The 13,436-nt window shown below is 44.2% G+C and overlaps 1 protein-coding gene across 3 annotated transcripts in view; it reads left to right on the forward strand.

Annotated features, from left to right (window-relative positions):
• The window catches only part of PRRX1 (paired related homeobox 1), a 95,533-nt gene that overhangs the window by 64,101 nt on the left and 17,996 nt on the right, over positions 1 to 13,436 (forward strand). The gene's annotated exons all lie outside the window — the stretch shown is intronic.

The raw sequence follows: 13,436 nt of genomic DNA on the forward strand, positions 1-13,436 counted from the left end.
CATTGCTCTCTTAAACATACGAAGTGGGGTCCAATAAACTCTATGCAATACTTTCTGTTGTATAGTTATCAACCTGATGTCCAGAGTGGACTTCCTAATTTTATTACAACAATCTTCCCATTGGTCCAAGTTCACGTGACATTGAACCTCTAGATTCCATTTATGATTTAGTGCAGATAGGTCAGGTATTGTAATCTCCTTCAGTATATTATACAACACTAAATTGGATTTCTTCTGCTCAAATGCCTCAGACAGTTGACCAAACAATGGCGGGCACTGTGATGCCGCCAACGCATCAGGCCCGAACACAGTTCGCAAGGCTTGTTTTATTTGCATAAAATTCCACTGATATAATGGTAAAGATGTTATTTGAGTTGGAAGTTCATAGTGTGCAATAAACTCATCCTCTTGATTTTTTAACTGATCCAAAGAAACAATACCGGCGTGCATCCACCGAAGCCAAAAAACCGGCTTATTGCCTATCTTAATTAAAGGATTGCCCCACAAAGAGGCTTTTTCATGCGAGAAAGGGTCAGCGTTAACCAGTTTCAGTGTCAGCTCCCATACTTTTCTAGCTGAAGTAATTGATCTCAGTGGATGTTTTATCACAGAGAACGTCGAACCTAGTGCATAGCATCCCTCCAATGGAAATATCATTGCGCCCTCAAGCGATGCCCAGGTCGGTGCGTTATCCAAGCTGACAAGATTCCACCATTTAACTGCAGCTAATAAAAGGGCTCTGTGATATAATAACAGGTTCGGAACCCCAAAACCACCTTCCTTCACCTCTCTCTGAAGCTTAAGCATAGAGATCTTAGGTCGACTGGAGCCCCAAATAAACTTAGATAGGATCCCATCGATTTTATTGAACCATTTCTTAGGGATTAGAATAGGAATGCCTCTCAAAATATAAATTAATTTTGGAAATATGCACATTTTTAAAGTATTAATTTTTCCCCATAATGACAGGGTCAAGCCCTTCCACCTTTCTAGATCTGTCGTTATATTGGTTAATACCCTATCTAAATTAATCTTAACTAGCTGCGATAAATCGTTGGGCAAAAAAAGGCCTAAATATTTCACCTGCCCTGCTGTAACTGCTAACTGGAAAGAGCTATAATCTAAACTTCCACGCCCTAATGGCATCAGCTCAGATTTAGACCAGTTTATTTTATACCCAGCTAACTTGCCGAAATTGTCAATTATTGTCATTACAGCTGGGATAGAATGCTCAGGGTTCGACACAAACAGCAATAGATCATCTGCGTATAAAGCAAGTTTATATTCCAAACTCTTAAATTTAATCCCTATGACGTCCTTAGATTTTCTAATGGCTGCCGCTAAAGGTTCAATACACAAATTGAAAATAAGAGGTGAGAGAGGACACCCCTGTCTCACACCGCGATTTAATCGAATAGGAGGTGATAAATTATCATTAATTTTTAATCGGGATGTTGGATTATGGTATAGTAATTTAATCCATTTTATCAGTGATTGAGGAAAATTCAAATGTGATAAAACCGAAAAAATAAAGTTCTTATGGATTGAATCGAACGCTTTTTCAGCATCCAAAGAGATTAGCGCTGAGTTTTCCATAGAGTCTCTTTGCAGATCAATTATGTCTAATGCCAACCGGATATTGTCCTGTCCATTTCTGCCGTACATAAATCCTGTTTGGTCTTTGTGTATCAAAGACCCCGCTACTCTCTTAACCCGATTAGCCAAAATTATTGCTAAGATTTTTATATCAAGATTAATTAGAGAAATTGGTCTGTAACTAGTACATTCCAACCGATCTTTATTGGGTTTCGGGATCACAATTATCAAAGACTCATTCATTACTTCTGGTATAGAGTCATTTTGATACCAAGAGTTATATAACTGATGTAACTTAGGAATCAGCACATCCTGAAATTCAAGGTACCATTCAGATATAAAACCATCTGGGCCAGGGGCTGTACGGCGTTTTAAGGAATCAATTGCGATCTTAATCTCTAGACTAGTTATTTTTTGCGCAAGATCCACTTTTTGTTCACTATTTAATTTACTTAGTTCTACCCATTTCAGAAAGCTAGATATTTGTAACTCTTCTGCTATCTGTGGGATATTATATAATTGTTGATAGAACTCAAAGAAAGAGTTAACAATCTCCTGTGACTCTATGCAGATCTTATTCTGTCTATTTTTAATCGCAATGATTTTTTTTATCATCTTTTTCCCTTTTTAATTTATTTGATAATATTCTTCCTATTCTATCACCTGACTCCCAGTGCTGATGGCGAGATTTGTACATGATTTGCTCAAGTGTATGATATTTTAATAAATTAATTTGATAATTCAAATTTTGAATCAATTTATAGGATAGCACATTTGGGCTTTGATACATTATTGTCCAAGCCTGAGTTAACTCATTCTCCAGAGATACAAGCCGCTCTTCGCTTGTTCTTTTTTTATGTACAGTATAGGCGATAACTTTCCCACGGATCACTGCTTTAAATGCTTCCCATTCTATAGATCTAGAAGATGACGAGCCTTCATTTATCTCAAAGAACTCACTGATTTCTCTTCGCATTTGTGATACAAATATGTCATCCGCTAACAAAGTAGCATTAAAGCACCAAGCTGTTTTTGGACTCTTGAAGAGTCCCTTGGACTGTAAGAAGATCAAATCAGTCAGTCCTAAGTGAAATCAACCCTGACTGTTTCCTGGAAGGTCAGATGCTGAAGCTCAAATACTTTGGCCATCAAATGAGAAGGTAGCGCTCACTGAAGAAGACCCTGATGCTGCGAAAGACAGAAGGCAAAAGAAGAAGGGAATGGCAAAAGATGAGATGTCTGGTCAGTGTTACTGATATAACTAACATGGATTTGAGTGGACTTCGGAAGGGCCTGGCGTGACTTGATCCATGGGGTCACAAAGAGTCAGACTGGACTGTGTGACTATACAACAAAAAAAGCTGTTAGTCCATGTGGATTCCTTGGATGTGTGAAACAATTCTTTGGTGTTCAGAAGGCACTGCTGCGAAGGGGGAAATTCAGGAAGGATGTGTGACTGTTAGTGCCCTCTACTGATAGATCATGGGATCTAGCACAGCAGTTTGGCAGCCCTGACCTGGGTAACCCAGGCTAGCTCATTCTCATCAAAGGGAACCTATGCAGGGTTGGCCCTCATTAGAATTTGGATGAGAGACCACCAAGGAAATCCAGGTTGTTCCCTCTAAGCTGAGTTAGTGTGAGCTAGCTCATAGTTTTTTTAGCCTCCTGCTCACTTTTTTTTTTGGTCTTAGCTTGGGGAAAATGGCCCAGAGCAAACTAATTGATGCAGCAACTCACAACTTTATTGCCAGTAGCTCACGAAGTAGAATTTTTGCTCCCAAGACTCCATAGCTTAGAGGGAGCAAACTTGCCATGAAGAGGCAGGCTGACACGAATCACCTTTGTTCATCTCTCACCTGAGAGCCTCTATGGTGTCACTGTAAGTCAGCTGTGACTTGAGGGTACTTTCCTCCACCATCACCATCAGAAGGATAAAAGATTGCGCCTTTGATACAAAATGGCACAATTTTCACAAGGTGCTTTTTGAAAAAGGCTTTAATTTTATTGCTTCTGGTTGACGTTGAAGGTTGGTTACGATCCGAGTCTCCTGTTGAATTGGCTAAAGTTCTGCCCCCCAGCTGAAGTGGGATTAGCACTTTGTGTGGGTTTTCCTTCCATCCTACCACAGTACTTAAGGGACCTCCTTTGGTCTTGCTTTCCTGGGGCGATTGCCTTCAAGGTTCTAAGGTCACTGGGTTCCCAGCATGGAGTAATTTCTGGGTGTGTTGTTCTTGCAGATCACCAGAATAATATGTGCAATTGGAATCCCTCCTATATGTTTTAGCGCACATATTTTACAATAATTGTACGAGGAATTATGATGGAAGAGAATGATCACAAAACATAAAGGATATCTCATGGAGAATATGTGCTTGCTAGAAATTTTTTTATGTATTGTCCTGTGGGGTGAGTGAGTGATATCCATCTGGGCTTCTGCTTTCACCAATGAGGTTTTTCTTTTTCTTTTGTTACTGCCCACCAGATTTTCCTGATTCTCATCTTGTAACTTTTATTATATTTTCCTCCTATTAAAATCCTAGTCAGTGAAGGCTAGCACAGAATGGAGACAGGGAAGGAGGGCAGTGAACTTTGTATCACTTGGCTAACAATTTGGTGTTTAAGACAGATGATGCATATCCCCCCCCCCCTTTATTTCCTGCAATGAAGCTACAGGGGACTCCAAATTTGCTCAGAGCAGCAGCAGCTGGGGAGGGGACAAGATTAAAAGACATATCCCTCTTCTTTCTTTCTTTCTTTCTTTCTTTCTTTCTTTCTTTCTTTCTTTCTTTCTTTCTTTCTTTCTTTCTTTCTTTCTTTCTTTCTTTCTTTCTTTCTTTCTTTCTTTCTTTCTTTCTTCCTTCCTTCCTTCCTTCCTTCCTTCCTTCCTTCCTTCCTTCCTTCCTTCCTTCCTTCCTTCCTTCCTTCCTTCCCAAAAGTCCATCTCCCCAGTTTGGAGGAGGGAGTGAAGTCATACAATCCCATCTGAGATGAGACAGAAGTTTGTAGGTGGGGATGGAAAACGCTGAGAGGGGAAGGAGGCAAGGAAAGGGGGAACAGAAGAGGAATTCTTAAAGGACAGGGGAGAAGAGTGATAGAGACAGGTTGTTAGAGAGGAAGGAGAGAGACTGGAGGTAGAGAACATAAGAACATAAGAGAAGCCATGTTGGATCAGGCCAACGGCCCATCAAGTCCAACACTCTGTGTCACACAGTGGCAAAAAATGTTATATACACACATACACTGTGGCTAATAGCCACTGATGGACCTGTGCTCCATATTTTTATCTAAACCCCTCTTGAAGGTGGCTATACTTGTGGCCGCCACCACCTCCTGTGGCAGTGAATTCCACATGTTAATCACCCTTTGGGTGAAGAAGTACTTCCTTTTATCCATTTTAACCTGTCTGCTCAGCAATTTCATCGAATGCCCACGAGTTCTTGTATTGTGAGAAAGGGAGAAAAGTACTTCTTTCTCTACTTTCTCCATTCCATGCATTATCTTGTAAACCTCTATCATGTCACCCCGCAGTTGACGTTTCTCCAAGCTAAAGAGTCCCAAGCGTTTCAACCTTTCTTCATAGGGAAAGTGCTCCAGCCCTTTAATCATTCTAGTTGCCCTTCTCTGCACCTTCTCTAATGCTATAATATCCTTTTTGAGGTGCGGCGACCAGAACTGCACACAGTACTCCAAATGAGACCGCACCATCGATTTATACAGGGGCATTATGATACTGGCTGATTTGTTTTCAATTCCCTTCCTAATAATTCCCAGCATGGCGTTGGCCTTTTTTATTGCAAACGCACACTGTCTTGACACTTTCAGTGAGTTATCTATCATGACCCCAAGATCTCTCTCTTGGTCAGTCTCTGCCAGTTCACACCCCATCAACTTGTATTTGTAGCTGGGATTCTTAGCCCCAATGTGCATTACTCTGCACTTGGCCACATTGAACTGCATCTGCCACGTTGACGCCCACTCACCCAGCCTCAACAGATCCCTTTGGAGTTCCTCGCAATCCTCTCTGGTTCTCACCACCCTGAACAATTTAGTGTCATCCGCAAACTTGGCCACTTCACTGCTCACTCCCAAGTGAGCAGGAGGTGGAATTATTTGAAGTCAAGAGAAGGGGATGGAGAGGACATGGCCCATCATGGAAGTGGGTGTTCAGTACTTAAACCCTGCTCCTAAAGAACCCTCCAGGGGCAGCCACTGCTGAGGGTAAGGGTCAATGTGGGGTCTCCTTCCAAGGATGGCTGAACATTTCTGTGTGACCTGTTGCCACCTGACATGGTCCAAATGTGCTACAGGCAGTAGCCTGGATCCTACCATTGAGTTCAGAGAAGTTCAAAGCCTTCCTCCAACCCAAGTAATCTTCTTTCAACTTGTGTCTTTGTTATGTATGTGAAATAATATCAAGGAGAGCCAGTTTGGTGTAGTGGTGAAGTGTGCGGACTCTTATCTGGGAGAACTGGGTTTGATTCCCCACTCCTCCACTTGCACCTGCTGGAATGGCCTTGGGTCAGCCATAGCTCTGGCAGAGGTTGTCCTTGAAAGGGCAGCTGCTGTGAGAGCCCTCTCCAGCCCCACCCACCTCACAGGGTGTCTGTTGAGGGGGGAGGAAGGTAAAGGAAATTGTGAGCCGCTCTGAGACTCTTTGGAGTGAAGGGCGGGATATAAATCCAATATCATCTTCTTCTTCTTCTCCTGCCTGGCTCTTTGGAGCCTGAAGGACTGAGCTTGGGGACTCGGGAACAATGCGTTGTAGGATCCAAATCCTTGCAGCCCTGCTGGCCCCCTGCTGGTTTGAATGGTCCAATAACGTGCTTGCGTAGGAACTGGAGTTGCATATAGTTGGCTCCAAGGGCCCAGTTCTCCAGTCTTTGTAGAGCAGCCTCCCACCATGCCGTACTCAATAAAGAGCTTGTTATCACTACTACCTCGCCTCTTCAATGCACCGAACCCACTAAATTATAGTCTTTTTATTAAGTTTGCTTAAGGAAAGGGAACTAACCATAATTTGAGATTTGGATCAAATGAGAGATTCTGGATTGTAGCAAATGTGGATGTGATGTTCGGCAAGAGAACTGGCCACGAGCAGGGCTTTTTTTTTTGTTAGACAAAGCCCAGCAGGAACTCATCTGCATAATAGGCCACACCTCGTGACAGCACCATTGTTTCACACAAGGCTTTTTTGTGGGGAAAGCCCAGCAGGAACTCATTTTTATATCAGGCCACACCCCCTGATGCCAAGGCAGCCGGAAATGTGTTCCTACTCAAAAGGAAAAAAAAAAGAAAAAAGCCCCTACTTGTGTCAGTGAAACTGAAAATTCTATCCATTGGCTTCAGGAAGATGCTGAGGATATAACAGTTTTAAACTTCTTTGAAATAAACCTTTTGAAAAGCCATGGTTCTGATGGAACTGTTTAATGCAAATTGGTTTACTCTCAAGTAGAGTGAAGGGGTGATAACCGGTATTGGATGCCCAGTGGAAACAAAACTGCTGGAAACAGGGGTAGAATTCTAGCAGGAGCTCCTTTGCATATTAGGCCACACACCCCTGATGTAGCCAATTCTCCAAGAGCTTACAAAAAAGAGCCTCGTAAGCTCTTGGAAGATTGGCTACATCAGGGGTGTGTGGCCTAATATGCAAAGGAGCCCCTGCTAGAATTCCGCCCCTGGCTGCAACCATATTGTTTCCTTTGGTTTACACACTCTCAGCAAGCTCCTTCCTTCCTTGGAATAGCCTTCCTCCCACTTGAGAGTTGCCATGTGAGCAATTTCAACCAGAAAGGAAAGCACAGATGCCCAAATGATTTTGAAGCACGTTAGCACACTCTGCCAGCGTTGATAGATCCTGGGATATCAAATGTTCCTGCAAAGGACAGATGTAAGAGGTTTATTTAATAATTACAAAAACAAATAATTCCACAATCGATATAATTTGCTTAATTTATTATTGTTACATCCCTGGGTCCCCTTGGACCATTCCTCCCTACTCCCAAGTCAGCCATTTTTTCATCTGCTTCATTTTTCAAAAGCGTTGCAACTGTCAAGCATTTCAGCACTCTGCTGCTCTTAAAGATGCAGAACTGGCTTCTTACACCACTGTACTGGAGCTGATCACACTTACTACATTGCAGTTGATCTGGATTAGGTACACTTGTGTGTGTGTGTGGGGGGGTGACAGTGTCACAGAACTGGACCTCATCCTGACCTGGTTAACTACGAAAGAACAGAAGAAGAGCCCTGCTGGCTCAGACCAGTAGTCTATATCAGGCCTCATTTTGGACAGGAGCTCACAGGAGCCGAGCTCCGGAACCTCTAAATCAGTGGTCCCCAATCTTTTTGGCACCAGGGACTGGTTATGTGGAAGACAATTTTTCCAGGGACCAGGGGTGGTGCTGGTGGTTTCGGGATGATACAATTGTACACTTTATTTCTATTAGTTTGGTGTGGCAGTTAAGTGTGCAGACTCTTATCTGGGAGAACAAGGTTTGATTCCCCACTCCAACACTTGCAGCTGATGGAATGGCCTTTGATCAGCCATAGCTCTCACAGACCTGTCCTTGAACGGGCAGCTGCTGCAAGAGCTCTCTCAGCCCCACCTACCTCACAGGGTGTCTGTTGTGAGGGAGGAAGGTAAAGGAGATTGTGAGCTGCTCTGAGACTCTGAAATTCGGAGTGGAGGGCAGGCTGTAAATCCAATGTATTACTACTACTACTACATTGTAATATATAATGAAATAATTATACAACTCATGCCCCAGTTGCTAACAGGCCACGGACTGGTACCAGTCCATGGACTGGGGGTTGGGGACCCCTGCTCTAAATTTTATTGTGCTGTTTCTTTCTTAACCCCACCCCCCATACTTGCTTATGAGCTCCATTGTTCAAATCCCCTGTGAGACTTTGCTGAACTCTAAGATAGGACAAACTTTCTAATATTTTCCCCCACAAAAAATGGGAAAATAACCGAAAGATCTAAAGCAGACAGATGGAAATCTTTCTCATGCCACTGTGGCCACATAGGAGAAAGTAATTTTTTAAAAGTATGATCGGGGTAAGGTTTCATTAGGACAATTATACTTCAAGAGGCATTTTAAAGTACACGCTGAGCTGGTATAATTTAGTACACCTTCTGGTGATGTCAGGGTGTGTGGCATATGCAAATGAGTTGTGCTAATGAGTTGTGCTAATGAGCTCTGGCACCTCTTTTTCTATGAAATGACCCCTGGTCTATATAGTCCAGCATCCTGTCTCTCATAGTGGCTAACCAGGTCCTCTGGAGGTCCAACGAGAGGGGATAGAGGCCTTCTCCTGATATTGCCTCCTGTCACTGGAATTCAGAGGCTGACTGCTTCTGAACTAGGCAGCCTCTCAGTCTGGGGTGTGTGGGGGGGGGTTCCCCCACTTCTGCAGGCTCCTCCCTGCAAAATGCCCCCCAAACGTGGCAAACACATGATTCCACCCTTCCCGAAGTCTGATTTTTGCAAAGCATGTTAAATATGCTCCAATAGCTGAAGAATTTCAATGACCTTTCCAAAGCAGACATTCTTTATGCGTGAGTTTTTAAACTTGTTTTTCATCTCTCAGATATCTTTTCTTTGGGAAGGGATCTGGGAACTGAACGGAACAAAAGACAAGCTAAATGGTACTGAATATGATCCAATAGTCATAAAGAAATGAGCGAGAGCCTGTGTTCCAATAGGGGTGTGATAAAGAATTTGTAGCAGCTCTCCCACATGTTCCCAGGAGATTTTGTGGTATCTCTAGATAGGCTGGAGAATGAATATGGGAAGACTTGGAGGTAGGTGATGGAGAGGCCAAGTAAGAGGAAGAAGAGTCCGATATCTCCCTTCTTCTGATTCTTCTCTCTTGCTATAATTTGTTCCTGGGTGAGGAAGCCAATTTTGCATGGCAGATGGGATTACTCTTGTCTTCTGCATTATCTGGCAGAGTTAACGCAGACTTCATGATCACCAAGGTGGAGTATCTGTGGCATGCGTTCCATCTTCTGTGTCAAGTCTTCTCTGTGGCAGAAGATTTTGAGGGTCTGTAGATGGGGAAGGCAATGGCAAACCACCCCATAAAAAGTCTGCTGTGAAAACGTCGTGATGCAATGTCACACCAGAATAAAAAATAACTGGTGCTTGCACAGGGGACCAGTTACCTTTTTTAGAAGAAGAAGACCTCAGATTCAGTGGGAGCTCACAGGAGCACAGCTCCTGAACCTTTCTAAGAGTTTGAACATATGAAGCTGCCTTATACTGAATCAGACCTTTGGTCCATCAAAGTCAGTATTGTCTTCTCAGACTGGCAGCGGCTCTCCAGGGTCTCAAGCTGAGGATTTTCACACCTATTTGCCTGGACCGTTTTTTGGAGATGCCAGGGATTGAACCTGGGACCTTCTGCTTCCCAAGCAGATGCTCTACCACTGAGCCACTGTCCCTCCCCTACCACTGAGCCACCTCCTCCTCTACCACTGAGCCACCTCCTCCTTCTGAGAGTTCCACCTCCTTGTCAATTGAATAGTATTGCAGCTGCATAACAATCCCTGGATGAGCTCCACCACCTATTTTTCTACAAAACAACCCCTGCTCAGATTTATACCCTGCCCTTTTCTCTGAATCAGAGACTCAGAGAGGCTTACAGTCTTCTATATCTACTCCCCCCACAACAGACACCCTGCGAGGTGGGTGGGACTGAGAGGGCTCTCACAGCAGCTGCCCTTTCAAGGACAACCTCTGCCAGAGCTATGGCTAACCCAAGGCCATTCCAGCAGCTGCAAGTGGAGGAGTGGGGAATCAAACCCGGTTCTCCCAGATAAGAGCCTGCACACTTAACCACTACACCAAACTGGCTCTCACCAATCATACCAGAGTAGTCACACCAGAGTTGGAAATGACTGGTGCTTACACAGGGGACTACCTTTTTACTGGTTACCTGAGAATGCTTAGAGATTTTGTTAGAGTACCTCACACTGTGCTGCCTCAGAACCTTCCGGAATGAACTGACAGAGCTAGTCTTGGTACTGAGGCCCACCAGCTTTCTAATATATCAGCAAGCATCCAGCCTGTCGTTGGAGCCAATGCTGATCTCCTCTTCCCCATTCATGGAGGGAATGACATCCTGCATCACACCCTTCTGCTTTGCTGAATGCACAATCGTGGAGTAGGTTGAGTTCCAGTGGGTGGGCAAGTCCAGGATGAGCCGGTGCATGTGGAAGGTCTCCAGTTCAACCCCTGGTAGTCGCTGAGGTGAAAGCCTTCTAGCTAAGGCCTTGGAGAGCTGCTGCCCACCAGAATAGACCACACTGATGGATTCAGCCTGGCAACTTCCATGATTTATTACTGCCTGGGATGGGGGTTGGAGGCACTTCACTCTGGGGATTCCATTTTTCTGTTTGATAAATTGATTCCAGAATGCTGGGATATTGCTGCTCTGCCCCATAGCATTTACAAAATGGGGTGGTTTGGGGCAGGGCTCTTTTACTAGCAGGAGCTCCTCTGCATATTAGGCCACCCCACCCCCCGATGTAGCCAATCCTCCAAGAGCTTAGAGGGCTTTTAGTACAAGGCCTACGTAAGCTCCAGGAGGATTGGTTACATCAGGGGGTGTGGCCTAATATAGAATCATAGAGTTGGAAGGGACCTCCCGGGTCATCTAGTCCAATCCCCTGCACAACGCAGGAAGTTCACAAATACCTCCCCCTAAATTCACAGGCTCTTCATTGCTGTCAGAGGAGCAGAGGAGGTCCTGCTAGAAAAAGAGTCCTGCTTTGGGGTCTCACCTTGCCCCCCACATTCCATCCCTCCCCATTTTTAATATGTACACGAAATCTCTGGATTTGAAATGAAGTTTCATTAGTATGTGGCTGACATTATGCTGCATTTCTATCTATGGGCATCCTTAGATGAAAAGTGCTTGCAGGTGTTTGGTGTCAATAGCGGGTCGGGTGTGGGCTGCAACATTCAAGCTCAGCCCGGACAAGATGGATTTCTAGACAGTGCGGTTGACCAGGGTGTTGATATTTGATGTATGCTCGAGTGGGTTTCGTTGGCCAGAAAGGATCCAGAAGGAGCTAAGATTTAGCCTCGTGGGCGGGTGCCAAATATGTCATCTGAGGCTCAAAGCACCTTTCACCAACTGGCGCACCAGCTGTATCCTTTCCTTGGGAAACAGGATCTTGACACAATTATTCATGCCTTGGGAGACATTCAGGTTAGATTACGGCAATGTGTTATGTGAGTCCTGCCTACGGAAAGCATTTGGAAATTGCGGTTGGTCCGGAATACAGTGGCCAGACGATCACGCGAGACCTACAGAACTGATCAGGTCTCTCTAACGCTTAAAAGCCTACACTGGCTGTCTTTTTGTTTTCAGGGCCGAACCAGTTCACAACGCTGGTTTAGACAATGGTTGCCAGTCTCTAGGTGATTGGAGATCTCTTGCTAGCTACCACAACGGATCTCCAGGAGACAGAGATGTGTTCACCTGGAGAAAATGGACACTTTAGAAGGTGGATCCTATGTCATTTACCCCATTGAAGTGCCTTCCCTCCCCAAACTCCACCCTCCAGAGGCTCCACCCCACAGTTGCTTATTTCCCCAATTGTTATTTTTGTGCCGTATTCCCATAACAAGACAAGAAAAAGCAAACACAAAAAAAAAATGCTCTTTTTCTCTAACTTTGCACAATCAATGGCAAGTTAGCATTTCCTTCTTCCTGCATTTCCTGCATTTCCTGCATTTCCTGCATTTCCTTCTTCCGCCCCCCCCCCAATAATTTTTATTAGTCATTTTGTTATGTAGCAAGACAAAGTTATGTATTATTGAACAGTATGAACAAATAAATACTTTTCCATGTCACTGTTGTCAGATTTCTTTTTTCAAGTAAATAACATATGAACATATGACCATATGAAGCTGCCTTATACTGAATCAGACCCTCGGTCCATCGAAGTCAGTATTGTCTAGTCAGACTGGCAGCGGCTCTCCAGGGTCTCAAGCTTAGGTTTTTCATGCCTATTTGCCTGGACCCTTTTTAGTTGGAGATGCTAGGGATTGAACCTGGGACCTTCTGCTTACTAAGCAGATGCTCTACCACTGAGCCACCGTCCCTCCCTAACTACATACATTTACCATAAACAAAGCGCTTCTATGACAGTTCTATTCTATTCTATGAATAATTGTGATCCCCTCGTCTGATGAAGTGTGCTTAGAGAGCACACGGAAGCTTACATCCTAAATAAAACTTGGTTGGTCTTAAAGGTGCATCTTGACTCCTGCTTTGTGTCAAGATCCTGTTTCCCAAGGAAAGGATACAGCTGGTGCACCAGTTGGTGAAAGGTACTTTGAGCCTCAAATGACCTGTGGCGCAGAGTAGAGCCCCATGGCGGAGAGTGGTAAAGCTACAGTACTGAGTTCGATTCCAGCGGAAGCTGGGTTCAGGTAGCCGGCTCCAGGTTGACTCAGCCTTCTATCCTTCCAAGGTCGGTAAAATGAGTACCCGGCTTGCTGGGGGGAAAGTGTAGATGACTGGGGAAGGCAATGGCAAACCACCCCGTAAAAAGTCTGCCGTGAAAATGTTGTGAAAGCAACGTCACCCCAGAGTCAAAAACGACTGGTGCTTGCACAGGGGACTACCTTTACCTTTTCTATGACAGTAGGTGTCTCAGATCTTTCTTGTAGGAATTCTTAAATTGGAAACCAGACAGTCACTATATCAGAATAGTAGTTAGAGTCCCTTAATGGTTTCGATTTTTCGTTAAGTTTTGCTAGGATATATAAATTCCAGAGTTTATTGTACCAGGTTTTTAAGGATGGAGTTTTGTCAGTTTT

This window comes from Heteronotia binoei, chromosome 2, assembly GCF_032191835.1.
Source record: "Heteronotia binoei isolate CCM8104 ecotype False Entrance Well chromosome 2, APGP_CSIRO_Hbin_v1, whole genome shotgun sequence".
In the NCBI taxonomy this organism is placed as follows: Eukaryota; Metazoa; Chordata; class Lepidosauria; order Squamata; family Gekkonidae; genus Heteronotia; species Heteronotia binoei.